Genomic DNA, 14662 nt, shown 5'->3' with positions numbered 1-14662 from the left:
GGGGCTGCCACAGAGAGGGAGGGGGTGAAGCTATTTTCCAAGGCACCTGAAGGGCAGAAAAGGAATAATAGATGGAAACTGATCAAGGAGAGATTCAATCTAGAAATAAGGAGACATTTTCTGACAACAATAAACCAAAGGAACAGCTTGCTTTCAGACATTGTGGGAGCTTTATCACTGGAAGCTTTCAAAAAGAGACGACTACCATTTGTCAGAAATGGTGTAGGGTCTCCTGCTTGGGCGAGGGGTTGGACTAGAAGACCTACAACATCCCTTCCAACTATGTTAATCTGTTAATAATTAAACTCGGGTATCCAGGAGTGATCTTATGAAGTCCACTTCAAACAATTCACCAGTGTTGTGAAAATATCTGTGTATTAACACAATACATAAAACAGAACATATAGACATACCAATGACCAACATACTTGAGCAAGAATCAAAATTATTGTCCTCTACTTAAAAGTTCTTAGAGCCAATATTTTCAGTGTCCAGGAAAATGCTAAACTGTAATACCCCATTAGGACAATCAACAGGTGGATGTGCAAAGGATTCTTGAAACAATCACTAACTTGTTTTAAAAGAGAAAGAGAGGAAGGGGGCGAGCTAAGCATATTTTCAGTTTGTTCCTTAGACAGTTTTTTCATCTCTATCAAATTCTCCATCTGCAGAATATTTTGGTGTGTTTACAGAAGTAGTTTCCAAAATAGTTAAAAGGAAAAAGCAAATAAGCTGCAATGTTGCCATGTTTTTCCCTTATAACTAAGTCATCAAAGCACTTTGTTCTGTTCCTTAGCTCTCTTGTTACCCCCACTTGAGAAAAATGGCTTGCCAGGAGGAAGTTGAAAGAAGTTTGTTCTATCAGCCCATAGAAAGTAAAATGCAAATAAGGCTGCATCAGGTTTCCAGTGACCATTCTAAATGTGTGTCATCATTCATGACTCATCTCCCTCAAAGTAACAGCTCAATTTGCATATTAAATCAGAATAGAATGAGCTAGAAGGGACCTTGGAGGTCTTCTAGTCCAGCCCTCTGCTCAAGCAGCAGAACCTTTACCATTTCAGATAAGTGACTGTCTAGATCAGGGATCCTCAAACTTTTCGAACGGGGCCAATTCACGGTCCCTCACACTGTTTGGGGGGCGGGGGGCTGGACTGGCTGGCTGGGTATGGCTTGGTGGTCATGTGACTGGGTGGGCGTGGCCAAATTAGCAGTCCATTTTGCCTTTGTCCTTGCTGTACTTGCTCAACTCAAGGAATCTATTTACTTAAGAGGACCTTTCTTCAAGGGAAAAAGAGCGCTAACTTTCTTGCCACTTGCCTAGCTTCATTAAAACAGCAGCTTCAGGCTCTTTAAAACAGGCCATTAAAGAATAAAACAAAAAGGATTTCCTTCAAAATAACTCCTGATCATATGTTTCAGATGACCACACAATAAACCAGACTGAGAACTGCAATTAAGACTGCAACTAAAAACCCCAAGATAGGCATTGAGAGACATTGGAAGCAGGCAGAAGGTGGCGAGAATATATATATACACATACACATACACATACACATACACATACACATACATACATACATACATACATACATACATACACTCTCTCTCTCTCTCTCCCCCCCCCCCATGGTGAATTAAGGAGGGATAATGGTGTTGGGAGCCGGATTATAGTTTGAAACAAAATGTACAAATCTCTATGAACACTGCACATAGCTTCATTTGTAGTGCAAAAAACATGAATACAATATTTTAAAATGAAGAACAATTTTAACCAACATAAATAGACTACTAATTCAATGGGAAGTGTGGGCCTCCTTATTTGGGATTACAGAGCTAAAAGTCTTTTAAGCCTGGAGAATTCACAAACTGATTTGCTTTTTGCTACACTTGTGCATGTGTATCTACACATGAATATCTACCAAAATTGTTCAGCAACCAATTTGGTGGATGTACTTTATATATGGGAAGAATCAAAGCAGTGGGTGAATTCTCCTTCAGGCATTATACTACGGTTGCATTTGAATTAGTGTTAGCCAATTTCAGCTGATTTTGAAAAAGCTAGGAGATGTGGAGACAAGTCCTCCACACACCCACTTTTAAAGCGCTACTTTAAAAGCAGCCCCTTCCCTACTCACCCATCGGCCCTGGATCACATGGCTGTGAAAAATCTGCAAGTGTGTTTTTAAAGGACTTTCAAAGACTTTTAAAGACACTACTTTACAAGCTGACAGCTGCTTTTCATCCCACGGGCCGGATACTTTTCATTGGCGGTCCGTATCCGGCCAGTGGGCCATAGTTTGAGGATGCCTGGTCTAGAGTCTAGACTCTTCTTAAAACCTCCAGTGATGGAACGCCCACAATTTCTAGAGACAACCTGTCTCTAATTGTCTTCACTGTTAGGAAGCTTCTCTTTAATTCCAGGTTGCTTCTCTCTTTGATTAGTTTCCAACTATTGTTTCTTGTCCTGCCCTCTGGTGTTTTGGAGAATATTTTTTTAAAATGTTTAATTACAGTCATTATTCTACTTTAAACAATCTGCATGTCTCACCCATGCCTCGGCATTCCCATCATAGTATCATGGGAACTCTGATAATTGTAGTCTATGATAGTTGTAGTCTATCATAGTATAGTAGGGAACTAAGTTCTGCTGTAGTCCAACCTTTTTGGAGAGTAGCAGGTTGAAAAAGTCTGTTTCCGTTTGTGTCTTTGGGGAGATAGATAGTTAACTGGATTTCCTAGGCTTCTTTATCTCCAGACAGTACTGGAGCAGCTCCAATCAGCTTCTCCATTCCCAAAAGTAGAGTTCAATTGTTCGGTTTTGTGGAGTGAGCAAACCTGTGCCAGAATACATTAGTTGAACATTAGCTATGTTTCTGTGTTGATCAAGTAGCAAGGTTGAGGGGCTACATAAGACCAAGAAAAAAGTTTTCTTTTCATTTCTAATAAGGTAGTGGAGTCAATTTCTCCAGATGTTGACTATGAGCCATAGAAGAAGGTTTGGCCCTGTGAAAACTCTGGTCTGCATTTTCCTCAGGGAAATGGAGGGAAAAGGTGGTACATTTTTCCACTTCAGTAATTGAAACCTAGTCAGTTATTATGAGACAGAGCTTGTTTTTCTGCTGCAGTGTGCCAATTCTCAATTTGCTACAAGATTTGTGCTGCCATTTAAAAAAAAAACTAAAATACCTCAAAGGCTGACTTTTTTTCCCCCCAGCAATGTTTTAAAAAGTTACCAGAATTAAAATATGGAAGGTAAATCTGTCTGGGTAAGTACCGAAAGACTGACCGCGTTCTTGTGGTGCTTGGTACTTGTCAAGATTTCCAAGAAGAATGTGTGTGTAAAAAGTACCCAACATTTTGCCCTGCTGTATGGGAAATTCAGCAAGCTTTGGAAAGGCACATATCAGAGGAAGAGTTTGGAGAGCAACATATCCCTTAATTTAAGAACTATATTTCAAGGATTTACCAATAAGACAGAATAACGACACTTCTTGGAAAGACAAATTGAGTTTTCTCTCTCTCTTTTTAATGGTTTATGTGTTTTCACTACCTACAATAAGTGCTTAGTGAACAGGTACTGTCTGGGTCAATTGCTTACATAATAGCACTTTTTCAGTTCCTAGTTCCTACCTCTATTACCCAACCATTGATTAAACAAGTCCCAAGTTCTAAAATATTCCATGTCTTCTTTTTCTTTTATCTTCAGTGTTACTTGAGTCCTCATTTTTCTGAACTGCTTTTTAAGAGGCCTCCTGCAGACCCCCCCCCCCTTTTTAGCAGCATGACTCTCCCCAAAGAAGCTTTACATAATATTGTGGATGTGATTGTTTTTATGGACAAGGGTATCAAGTTATTTTATTTTAAAAAGAAAGACAAACATCGTATTAGGGTAATTGTGGTTATCCTGCTTTTCTACTTAGCTCTTTAAGTATTGAGCAGTTCTGATGAATGTTTGTTGCCTGTAGTAGATCATCTTATCTATTTTGATGATCAGTTATCTTTGTCAACAAAATTCGTAGGACACTACGAAAATCAGAGATGAAGAACTCTATAGATTAGAAGCAAAATGGAGCTCACCAGGACACCATCCAACATCCATGTAAGGCTTGGAAGCCATCTTTGTATTGGGCCTCAAGCCTGCCACATATTCAAACGTATTGTACTGTGGGAAACTGGGAGGGAGATTGTATGAAGCATGGGAGACATGTACCAAAATAACATTCCTTTTCAAAGAGTCAAGGTCGTTTGTCCCTGCACCTGGACTGATGTGGATGGGAGGATTCTTCCTTCATGACAGTGGCTGATTGGGCCATGTGATGGACATGTGGGTGCTGGATCAGGGTCTTGAATTTTCAATTGGTTGGGAGAAACCTGGAAGCTTTCAGATTCGGGTTTTCCCAGATGTGCCAACGTGGCTCCTCTAATAAATTTGAACTATGAGAAATCTCAGATTCTTATTTGATTGAGGATGCTATTTGGAACCCTGACATTCCAGGAACTTGAGCAAAGGTCCTTCTCCATAGGTGCCTTCCTTTCTTATTATTGCCAGCTTCCTAACTGTTCTTTGATTCCATCTTGGTCTTGTAAAAGAAAAAGGAGGAGGAGGAGGAGGAGGAAGAGGAGGAGGAGGAGGAGGAGGAGGAGGAGGAGGAGGAGGAGGAGGAGGAGGAGGAGGATGATGTGGGGTAGAGGCAATGTCAGCTATTATTGACCCCACAACCACTTCTCCGAGTGTGATCCATTCCTCATTATTCCTCCAAACAGGAATGTTGGAAGATAACTGAAGTGACTAGGATTTCTGGAAACTGCTTTATATTTTCCCTGACTGTATTTTAGGGAAATCCAAGATTTCATGCAGGCAAATCTAGATCCAGGGGTGAGAGTTGAGAGTGGTCTTGCACCAGTCCAAAGTCAGTCAAGAAATTAGAAGAAGCACATATTTGGGTAAATCAGATCCCAGAAGGAAATTATTTGCCAACAAAATTGGACTCCCAAAATTGGACTCAGGCATGTTTTTTGATTTCAAGGAGCCCCACTGAACATTTATGTTGCACTCACTTGGTCTTTCAGCATATGTGAGGGCTGGGGATCTTTTTCCTAACCCTGCTATGTCAGATGATCATCCTGCTGCTTGATCTCTATGATAGAAGTTGGCCACTGCCTATCCATCTGAAACTCCAGGTGTCCCATTTTGGGAATCAATCAAGATAGAATTCATCCAATTTAGAACTAAGGAGAAATTTCCTGACAGTGAGAACTATTAATCAGTGAATGACTTGCCTCCAGAAGTTGTAGATGCTCCAACACTGGAGGTTTTAAAAAAGAGAGTGGACAATCATTTATCTGAAATAGTATAAAGTCTTCTACCCTCTTTCTTCCTTCCAAGTAAAATTCATTTTCAAAAGAATGACTGAAATAAGAGAGCTGGATCAGTTGACTTCAAGGACTTTCCACAACCTTGTCTACATACAAGGGAATGAATTGGGATATCATTGGTCATTGCCAAAAGCAGAATAGTTTTTGGCTTCCTTGATCTAAGTGGGTTGGACTTCCAGTCATAATTCCAGTATCATAATTCTCAATCATGGTAGATTTCCAACATACCTGGAGGGCACCAGTTTGCCAAATCAAAGCAAATGTGAAGATGAAATTAAAAGCAACAGCAGAGTTCTTGGTGGCTTGAGACCATTTCTGGATCCTTAATTGGAGTTTCCTGTTGGTATTCAGTACATGAAATGTAAGAGAAGGAGCGAAATGTAAAGAGAAGATTCCTGTCCCATTATATGAGAATTTAACTTTACAAATAATGGAATCAATCTGCCCCATGCCCATTTCTCTGTAGCACTTGAAAAGATCTAGTCAACATTGACTGATTCTAGATCAAATAATTCATCAGGGTTGGATCCTATTAGTAGTTGAATGAAAAATGACCAAGAGATTGAGGCTGTAGGTCTAAACTAACCAGCAAGTAGGGGAAAACACTTCTGCAAAAAAAAAAAAAAAGTGCCACACCACTTTTTATATGTTGGCCAAGTGAACGCCATGGACAAGTCCAGGGAGTCTCTATTTTTACAATAGTCACTCACAGTTCTGATTGTTTAGCTGCCAATGGAACTATACCTCCATCTGGTGGAGAGTTAAGGTAGGTGCCTACTTTGGAAATACTATGGGATAGGATATAATTCAGCTGAATATAAATTGGTTTTATTTACAGATGGCGTTCCCTGTTTATTTCTAAAAATACCCATGTTCCAACAGGGACAAAAGTAAATGAATGCAGTATAAGTGTCGGCTATAATCCACTCCAAATTATTTCAGCCATTAAGGATGAAGATACTGGCATTTGGGACTTCAGCCAGTAAGAATTACTGATTATCATCTCTACACATCCTTTATGCAGAATGTGATGCTCTCATTAAGTTGAACAAAGGGCTGAAAGTTCCAAGGTTGCCAAGGTCAAGCCCCACTCCTTTATTTGTCCCAGCAGAAGGCCTTAAAAGGCAAATCTTGACTTGGAATCCATCATTTTGTTCCCTGACAGTTCCTCCACATTGTAGGTCAACAAAGGTATGATGCAGGTCTCTTGTGTGGGAACTTATCATCTCATAGGCTGCAACTCCAGAGGTAATCCAACTCCCTGTCCAAGGAAAAAATCCTTATGTCATCCTGGATAAATGAAGGTTCATTTTTTTTCTTGAAAAACTTCCACTGATGGGGCACCCACAACTTTGGAAGGCAAGCTATTCCATTGAATTAATATATTTCAATGTCAGGAAATTTCTCCTTAGCTCCAGGTAGGATTGGGAAGCTTTAAGGAGCTTCCATCACTGCTTCTTGTCCTTCCCTCAGGTGTTTTGGAGAATAAGTCACCCCCCTCATCTCTCTGACTATCCTTCAAGTACTGGAAAACAGCTATCATGCAACCCCTAACCTTTTTCTTGTTGGACTAGCCATACTTAATTCCCTTAACCATTCATCAGATGGTTTAACCTCCAGACCACTGATTGTCTTTGATGCTCTTCTCTGCACTCTTTCCAGGAACTCAACATCTATTTTATATTGTGGCCACCAGAACTGAACACAGTATTCCAAATGTGGTTCTCTCCAAGGTCCCAGATAAAACAACTGTGGAGAGAGGCGTATCTACAAATGGCAGTTCACAACATCTACAAAATGACTTGATATCCCCATCCTTTCATAGGACACAGCTGGAGAAGTTTTGTGTCACCAAAGTGCCTTACAAACTGAAGACTCTGGATGCCCCAAAGATGCTTTTTTTCAAGAGGCAACTGGAGTTTCCAGTTTTTCTTTGAAGACAGTTCGCCTCTCATCCAAGAAGCAAATTGGTGTGGAGCGTTCTTGGAACTGTTGAACTGTTTTTACAACACAGTCCTTTCAACAGTTCCAAGAAGGCTCTACACCAATTTGAGAAGCGAAACGTCTTCAAAGAAAAAAACCAGAAGGTCCAGTTGCCTCTTGAAAAAAGCACCTTTGGGACATCTATGACCTGACTGACTAAGAATCTCCATAGACATGAAGTCTATGGATATATCGGGACTATACATCTCTTGATTACTGACTAGCTTTTGGGCATATTGGCTGATAATTCTGGCAGCAAATTCTAAAAATAGAAACAGCTCCAGTGCTTTTTGGAAGGCTAGGAGGACAAGGGCCTGCTGAACATCAAGGGGAAAAAGTGTTCTATAGAGCAGGGGCTGAAAGAGAAAAGACACAATTCCTAACTCCCAGAGTGAAAAGGTTTTAGGGAAGAGACCAGGTAGGATCCCTTCTGGTAGGATAGGTAGATGCCCTTAGAGAAAGGCAGTCCTGCAGATAGCCTATGCCAAATAGAGCTTCAATTATGTTGGAAGACTACACAGATGCCTGGAAAGCATCAATCTCATCAAAACTCAACTCACTATTGGGAAATAGTGGTCCTACAAAGTCTTGGGAAACCTAACCAGCTGGCCTAGGAGGATAATAAGTAGAAGCTACCTGAGTGTAAATAGAAAGAAATACCGTATATACTCGAGTATAGGTCGATCCGAATATAAGCCGAGGCACCTAATTTTACCACAAAAAAACTGGAAAAGTTATTGACTCGAGTATAAGCCTAGGGTGGGAAATGCAGCAGCTACCGGTAAATTTCAAAAATAAAAATAGATACCAATAATGTTTTTGAATATTTATTTCAAAGAAAAACAGTAAACTAGCTCTGTAAGTGGAAAAGAGGGTCAATAAAACAATATGGTATCAACAATAACTTTAAAAGTACAAAAACCTTAGCTCATTCAGCAACCAAGCTAAAACACAAGAGTTAAAATCCTTCAAAACTCATAGGCTCATAATATACATTCTACCAGTGTCCTGCCTGTGCCCATTGAATATACAACCTGCCCTGTGTCCATTAATTACAGCCTGCCATTGCCCATTGAATAACATATACAGCCTGCCTGTGCCCATTAAATATACAGTAGCCATTGTAAAAATTTGCTCTGGATAACAAATTATTATCACACAATACCGGTGTATTCAATGAAATACTTCACTCACCTCATGATTAAGGTGACCAGATTTTCAGATTGGTAAAGAGGGACACCTTTGACCGGGGGGGGGGGAGGGAGCTAGCCGCGGCGGTTACTGCCAGCCACGGCCTTGCTAGGGACGTCTGGTCACCTTAATTATACACATCCTCTCTCTCTCTATTCACTATGTCACGGCACACTAGTGTGCCACGGCACAGTGGTTGAAAAACACTGGTCTAAGAGACAACATGCACTGCACAGAAGGAGTGTTCCCATAAAGCTAAGGTTTTCAGGACCTACAATTTTACCATCCAAAACAAGAGTGTCAGCATCGGTGTGCACAGAGTATAAGGACATCCCAGCAGCTCTCCCATTCATTCCCCAAAGGATTCCCAATGACCCCATAAACCATTTTTACCATGTTCACACTCTTCCCTACCTATAAATACACACAGTGCTACAGTAATGCTAAGGGTCAGCAACTGTCACAAGGGCTTATAGACAAAACAGCTGAAAGAAAGGGGATCCGAGGTCAAGTCTGACTACCCCCAAAATGATGAATCAGCAGATTATCTGTTTGGGTCCCCCTTTTTCCTTTCCTCCCCTTAACCCTAGTTAGCCCCCATTCCTTTTTTTGTGTGTGTGTCTGTGTGTGTGCAGAGCATACTTATGGGTGACCTCATGTTGATGAGTCAGCAGTGTCTGGACTCTGCACACAGAAGGCTGCAGCCAGCAGATACAAGGGGGGTAATTCAGTCCACCTCATCCCTTGTAAAACACCCCCCACCCCCAGCCGCTCTGTGAAACACCCCCACCCCCAGCCGCTCCTCAGCCCCACCCGTTCCCAGACACCTGATGAGTCAGCACTACTTGCCCAGATGGGACAGCGCACCCAACGCTTAGGTAGTCCGAGAAGAAGCGGGGAAGGGCCCCACTTCTTCTTCTTTCCACCCCACCTCCGCAGAAGGAAAACTCAAAGCATCACGGCGATTCCCGGGAAAAAGAGGCGAGCCGGGGAGCGGCGGCATTTCTCTCTCTCTCCCTCTCCCTCTCTTTGCCGCGACCTGCCGCCGGCGGGCAACAAGGACGGCCACCCACGCCGCAGATCCACGTCCAGCAGGAGGAGGAGGATGGAAACCCACCCGTCAGCCACGGGAGAAAGGAAGTCGGCGAGCGGGAGGAAAAGACGGGGGAAAAGGAAGCTCGGCGGTGAAATGCGGTCCCCGCCAGGATCTCACCTCGCCCTCTTAGCCTCCCCACCCTTGACACACATGCACGCACACGCACCCTCCGCCTAGCCCGCCAGAACATTCCCGGGTGGGAACAGCCGGGGGTGGGGGGAAGAGAGAGAGAGAGAGACGCGATCGCGTTCCCGGCAGTCCAGAGCAGGAGGCGCTTTTTTCCAAAATAAACACAGTGGATCATCTATCTCAGTGTTTCTTCACCTTGGAGACTTGAAAGTGTGTGGACTTCAACTCCCAGAATTCTGGGAGTTGAAGTCCACATATTTTCAAGTCTTCAAGGTGGAGAAACACTGATCTATCTAATTAATATAATTAGTTATAATTAGTTGGGAGGGAAAAGCGCTTGGTGCAAGAAGGACTTCTTTCAACCAGCGGAACCCCCTGGTGCAATCGGGCTGCGATTGGCGGCCGTCCTTGCTACAATCCGCGCCGAGCTCTGATGAGGGGGAAATTAGATTCCGGCTGATGCGGCAGGGGCTGCGCTGGTGGGGACGGGTGGAGGGGATGGGACTTGGAGTCCTACCATCTTGGCGAGTGGGGAGTCTCATCCCACCCCGCCCCGCCCGTCCCCGCCAGCGCAGCCAGGCTGCGATCGGCGGCCGTCCTTGCTACAATCCGCGCCGCCCGCCTCATCAATGGGGTAAAGTCCTTACGTCCAGCTCTCATGCGGGCGTAAGGAAAGTCCTCTCTTTCCCCCTCATCAGAACACAAGCCCGGGAAGCGAGTGGAAGTTCTCTGCGCGACTGAAACGGAAGCCACGGCAGGAGAGTGAGGCTGCTGCTGGCCATTTCACCTCGCGCAGAGGAACTTCCACTGGGTCCCGAATGGAGGAGAAAAAGGGGCGCCCCTTTTTCTCCTCCATTTGGGCAAATTTTTTCACTGACTCGAGTATAAGCCGAGGCAGCTTTTTTCAGCCCAAAAAGTGGGCTGAAAAACTCGGCCTATACTCGAGTATATACGGTATTTAGCGGCTGAGGCTGAAAGTGGAACCAGGATCGCAGTGAACTATCTGTTTTCATTTCATTGTGCAAGGGCAATTTCTCAAGAGTACAAAAGATCAATTGTATGGAAAGAATCTACGAAAGGCAATCAGGCTAAAATAAACATATGGTATTTGAATTTAGGCTTCAGTGACCCTGAATTGCTAGGCTAAAGATGGAAGCAGAGTCTATATAAATAGAGAAACCAGGGCAAATGATGAATCAGGTGGACTCTAGATTCCCCACCCACCCCTGCTGCCAAACATCAAGTTAAATTTTGTTCATGGCTAAATATCAGGGAAATGTTAGGTGACTCTTTATAGTGAAAGCCAGTACTGTGGCAAGAACTGGTTTTTTTTTTAATTTGAATGATTCTGTTTAATGAGGTAGAAAGTAAACAATTTTTAACTTTTTTTAGAAAAATGAAGAACATTCTTGCTTTTTTTTACTTTTATCCCACCCTTTTATTACTTTCAATAAACAAGTCAAGCAGACAAGTCTGATGCTCCTTTCTCCTCCTATTTTCCCCACATAACAACCTTATTGGGCCAAGATTAAATAGCCCAAAGTTACTGAGCCAGCTTTTACACTAAGACAGGACTGGAACTCACAGTCTCTCACTTTCTAGCTCGGTGCCTTAGCCACTAGACCAAGCTGGCTTATAGATGGAGTGTGGGGTATTTGCATTTATCTTATTTCCAAGGTCAAGGAAAGGTGTGCGGCTGTATATACGTCTGCCTTTCACTGTCAACAATCTCTGCAGCAGCCTACAGGTTTCCCCATCTTATCAATTAAATCTCGTGTGAAGTCCTCATGAAGAAATATCTTCTCTGGCATGTTTCAGATTAGGGAACAAAGCCATCAGGGAGCCTTCTGAGTCAGGCACAGTGGTGGGACAGAAAACAAAAGCATAGTATTCTGTACCAACTGACATCACTAAGGAAAAATGCACAAAAGGAAATGTGACAAGAATTTAGAATCTAAAACTTCCTGGGAATGAGTAGAAAAACAGCATCCTGTGCATAGGAAAATTATCAGGAACTGATAGATTTGCTGTAAGAGCAAACTATATAAATCAATGTAGTGTGACATTAATCCATTAATTAGTTAATATCACCCAAGTTGAATCACCAGCATCAAAGGAATTGCAACTAATTATAACAAGCCTTAGTAAATTACTCTCCCACTTATCCAATGTATTCAAAGCAATGCATTTCACCTATTCTATGAATGGATATTTTTTTTAAAAAAATCTTCTACTGATTACCAGGACGTGATATTTCAGTATATTATTCCAGAGGTCATGTAAGTAAATACTAATGATTATCTGACTTTGTAAACATAGTAGGGGAATCATGTTAATCTGTGATAGCTAAAAAAAAAGTCTGGTAGCATTTTTCAGACTAACAAATTCATTAAAAATAATAGTTTTGTGAGCTACAGGTCATGTCGTCAGATGCAGCTAGATAGATATAGGATTAAAATTTGTGTGATTTGAGAGGAAATGGGGAGGAAAGGGAAGACAGATGTAGATCATATGTGAGACAGATTACAAGTACCTTATCAGTAAAAAATGGATGTCCTGCTCTATGCAAAGAATTCGAACTTATAAGTGCAACATATAAGGACATATTAGTTCAATTACAATATCCATTTACTATGAGCGAATCATTTTTTCCCATCTCTTTGGTAAATCAGTATCTTGAATTAGTTCCTGTTTGTTTATGGAAGAATGTTTTCAGATGCTTTTTAAAAGGAACGTTTGTAGACTCTTCCATAATTCTTCAGATTCTGCCCACCAACATCCTGGTGTCCAGACGTTAAATCATTGTGGAAGCCATTGGGATCTACCAGAGCAGTTAATACCATTTTACATTGGGGGAGGGGGAGGGCAGAAGGTGTATCTCCAATGGGTGACATGCAGAGAAAGTAGAAACTATGGCCTCTTGTTAAAGAACATTGTACTCTGTGACTTGAACTGCTCCCACCACTTTGCTTGAGATTTTATGGTGAGGTTGTTTTTTAGGCAAGTATAATACAGGTTTAAGGAAATCTGTTAAAAGTAAGTCAACACAATGGACAGTAGGATATTTAGAATATTGTCAAGATAATAACATCCTTAGTCAAGCTCGGTTCCTGATGGGTTCTTGGAAAAGCAATAACAGAGTGATTCATCCTTCCTGACTTTTGTTTCCTCTTCTTAGCCTGCAATCCTGGGATCTGCAGTAGTCTTCCACTCATCCAAGTACGAGTAAATCAGATGCTGCTGAGATTTATTTTGAGATGACAATTAAAGTTGCTTAAAAGGTGCCACTTACAGAGTGCTAAGCATTGTGTAAACCAGTGTTTTTCAACCACTGTGCCGCGGCACACTAGTGTGCCGTGACATAGGTAAGGTGTGCCGTGGGAAAATTACTTTATATATAGTCAATATAGGCACAGAGTTACATTTTTCTTAACATTTCTAAGGTGGTGTGCCTCGTGATTTTTTCATGAAAAAAGTGTGCCTTTGCACAAAAAAGGTTGAAAAACACTGGTGTAAACAGCCTGCTTGAGAATAAGTGTTCCTCTGAGAATATCAGCATAGTATATTTGATTATTATTATGATTAAAGTTTGCCTGGGATTGTGTTCATTAATCTGCTTGTTTGGGTTGTGATTCTTTGCAGACCTCCAGTTCGGCTGAAAGTCTCATTAAAGAAAACAACAGAACAAATCTACTCGTGATTTGTATGTATTGGACAAAATGTTCACAGGGTGTTATAAAGAAAGTCCAAGATGGCAGCCATGACAGCGTATTGAAGCACCACCTTTATTCAACTGTTTCCTAGGACGTTCCTGGTCTTGGAGCAGTGGAAAAGGACACAACACAGAGGTGGATTCCTACTGTTTGGGCCCAGTTCGGCCGAATAGGTAGTAACTCAGCCGACACGTGACCATACCGGTTCTATCCTGAGTGCCGCCATTTTTATTTTCTGTCTGCACATGTGCAGAACAATCTTCATTGAAAAAATGTAATTTCCCCCCCCTTTTTAATGGTGGTGTGCATGCCAGTCCCAGAGCGGCCTCGAGAATGGACCGTTTTTTGCAAAAATTGAGGCTTCAGCAGAACTGGGGAAAGGCAAAAATGCCTCCATTTTGTGAAAAACAGCCCATTTTCTGCCCATTTTTCACATAAACAGGAGTGTTTTGATTTCCACCGCCCTGCTGAAGCTGAAGAGTGTTCCTGGGGCAGGGAGGACAAAAACTTTTTTTCTTACTAGGTAGTTGCAGGCGTTCCCTTAGCTCCAGTGAGCCGGGAGGGCCCCCCCCCCGTCAAAACTTTTTGCCACCGTTTGGTGACATGGCTTGGTGAAGGGGTCATGTGACTGAGTGTGCGTGAATGATGTCATGTTGGCCATGCCCACTCAATTACATGCCATGCCCACCAAACTGGTAGTAAAAATTTTTGAAACCCACCTGTGACACAACAGGTACTTGTTGAACATAAGACAATATAGAGAAGGTATAGTTTAGTTGCACTCCTTTAAGTGAGAGAAATATCTTTTCTGGCCTGGGTCATATCCAGACGACTATTCATAATGAGCATTCTCTGAGTTCCTGGTTATGTTGAAAGCACGAGAAGAAGAAAAACTATGAAGCAAGTTTTCACAATGAAGCAACTCTTCTAGCTGATTCACACATACCTGAGGTGCAGTTGTCCAGCAGCAGCTTCATGAGGTATTTCAGTCAGCTGTCAGTGACTCAGTGACTCGGGGACATGAGTGAAATTATATCATATGATTGTAAACCCATGTGGTTGGAATGAGATACTTTTGAACAGGCCTATATAGCAGGATTGATCGTCCTTTATCAGCTGGCCATATTGAATTTTCAGAGGGAGAGGACTTTTCTATACTTCCAGTGCCCAT

Source organism: Thamnophis elegans, chromosome 1 (genome assembly GCF_009769535.1).
Source record: "Thamnophis elegans isolate rThaEle1 chromosome 1, rThaEle1.pri, whole genome shotgun sequence".
Classification (NCBI taxonomy): Eukaryota; Metazoa; Chordata; class Lepidosauria; order Squamata; family Colubridae; genus Thamnophis; species Thamnophis elegans.
This window is presented reverse-complemented; position numbering follows the sequence as displayed.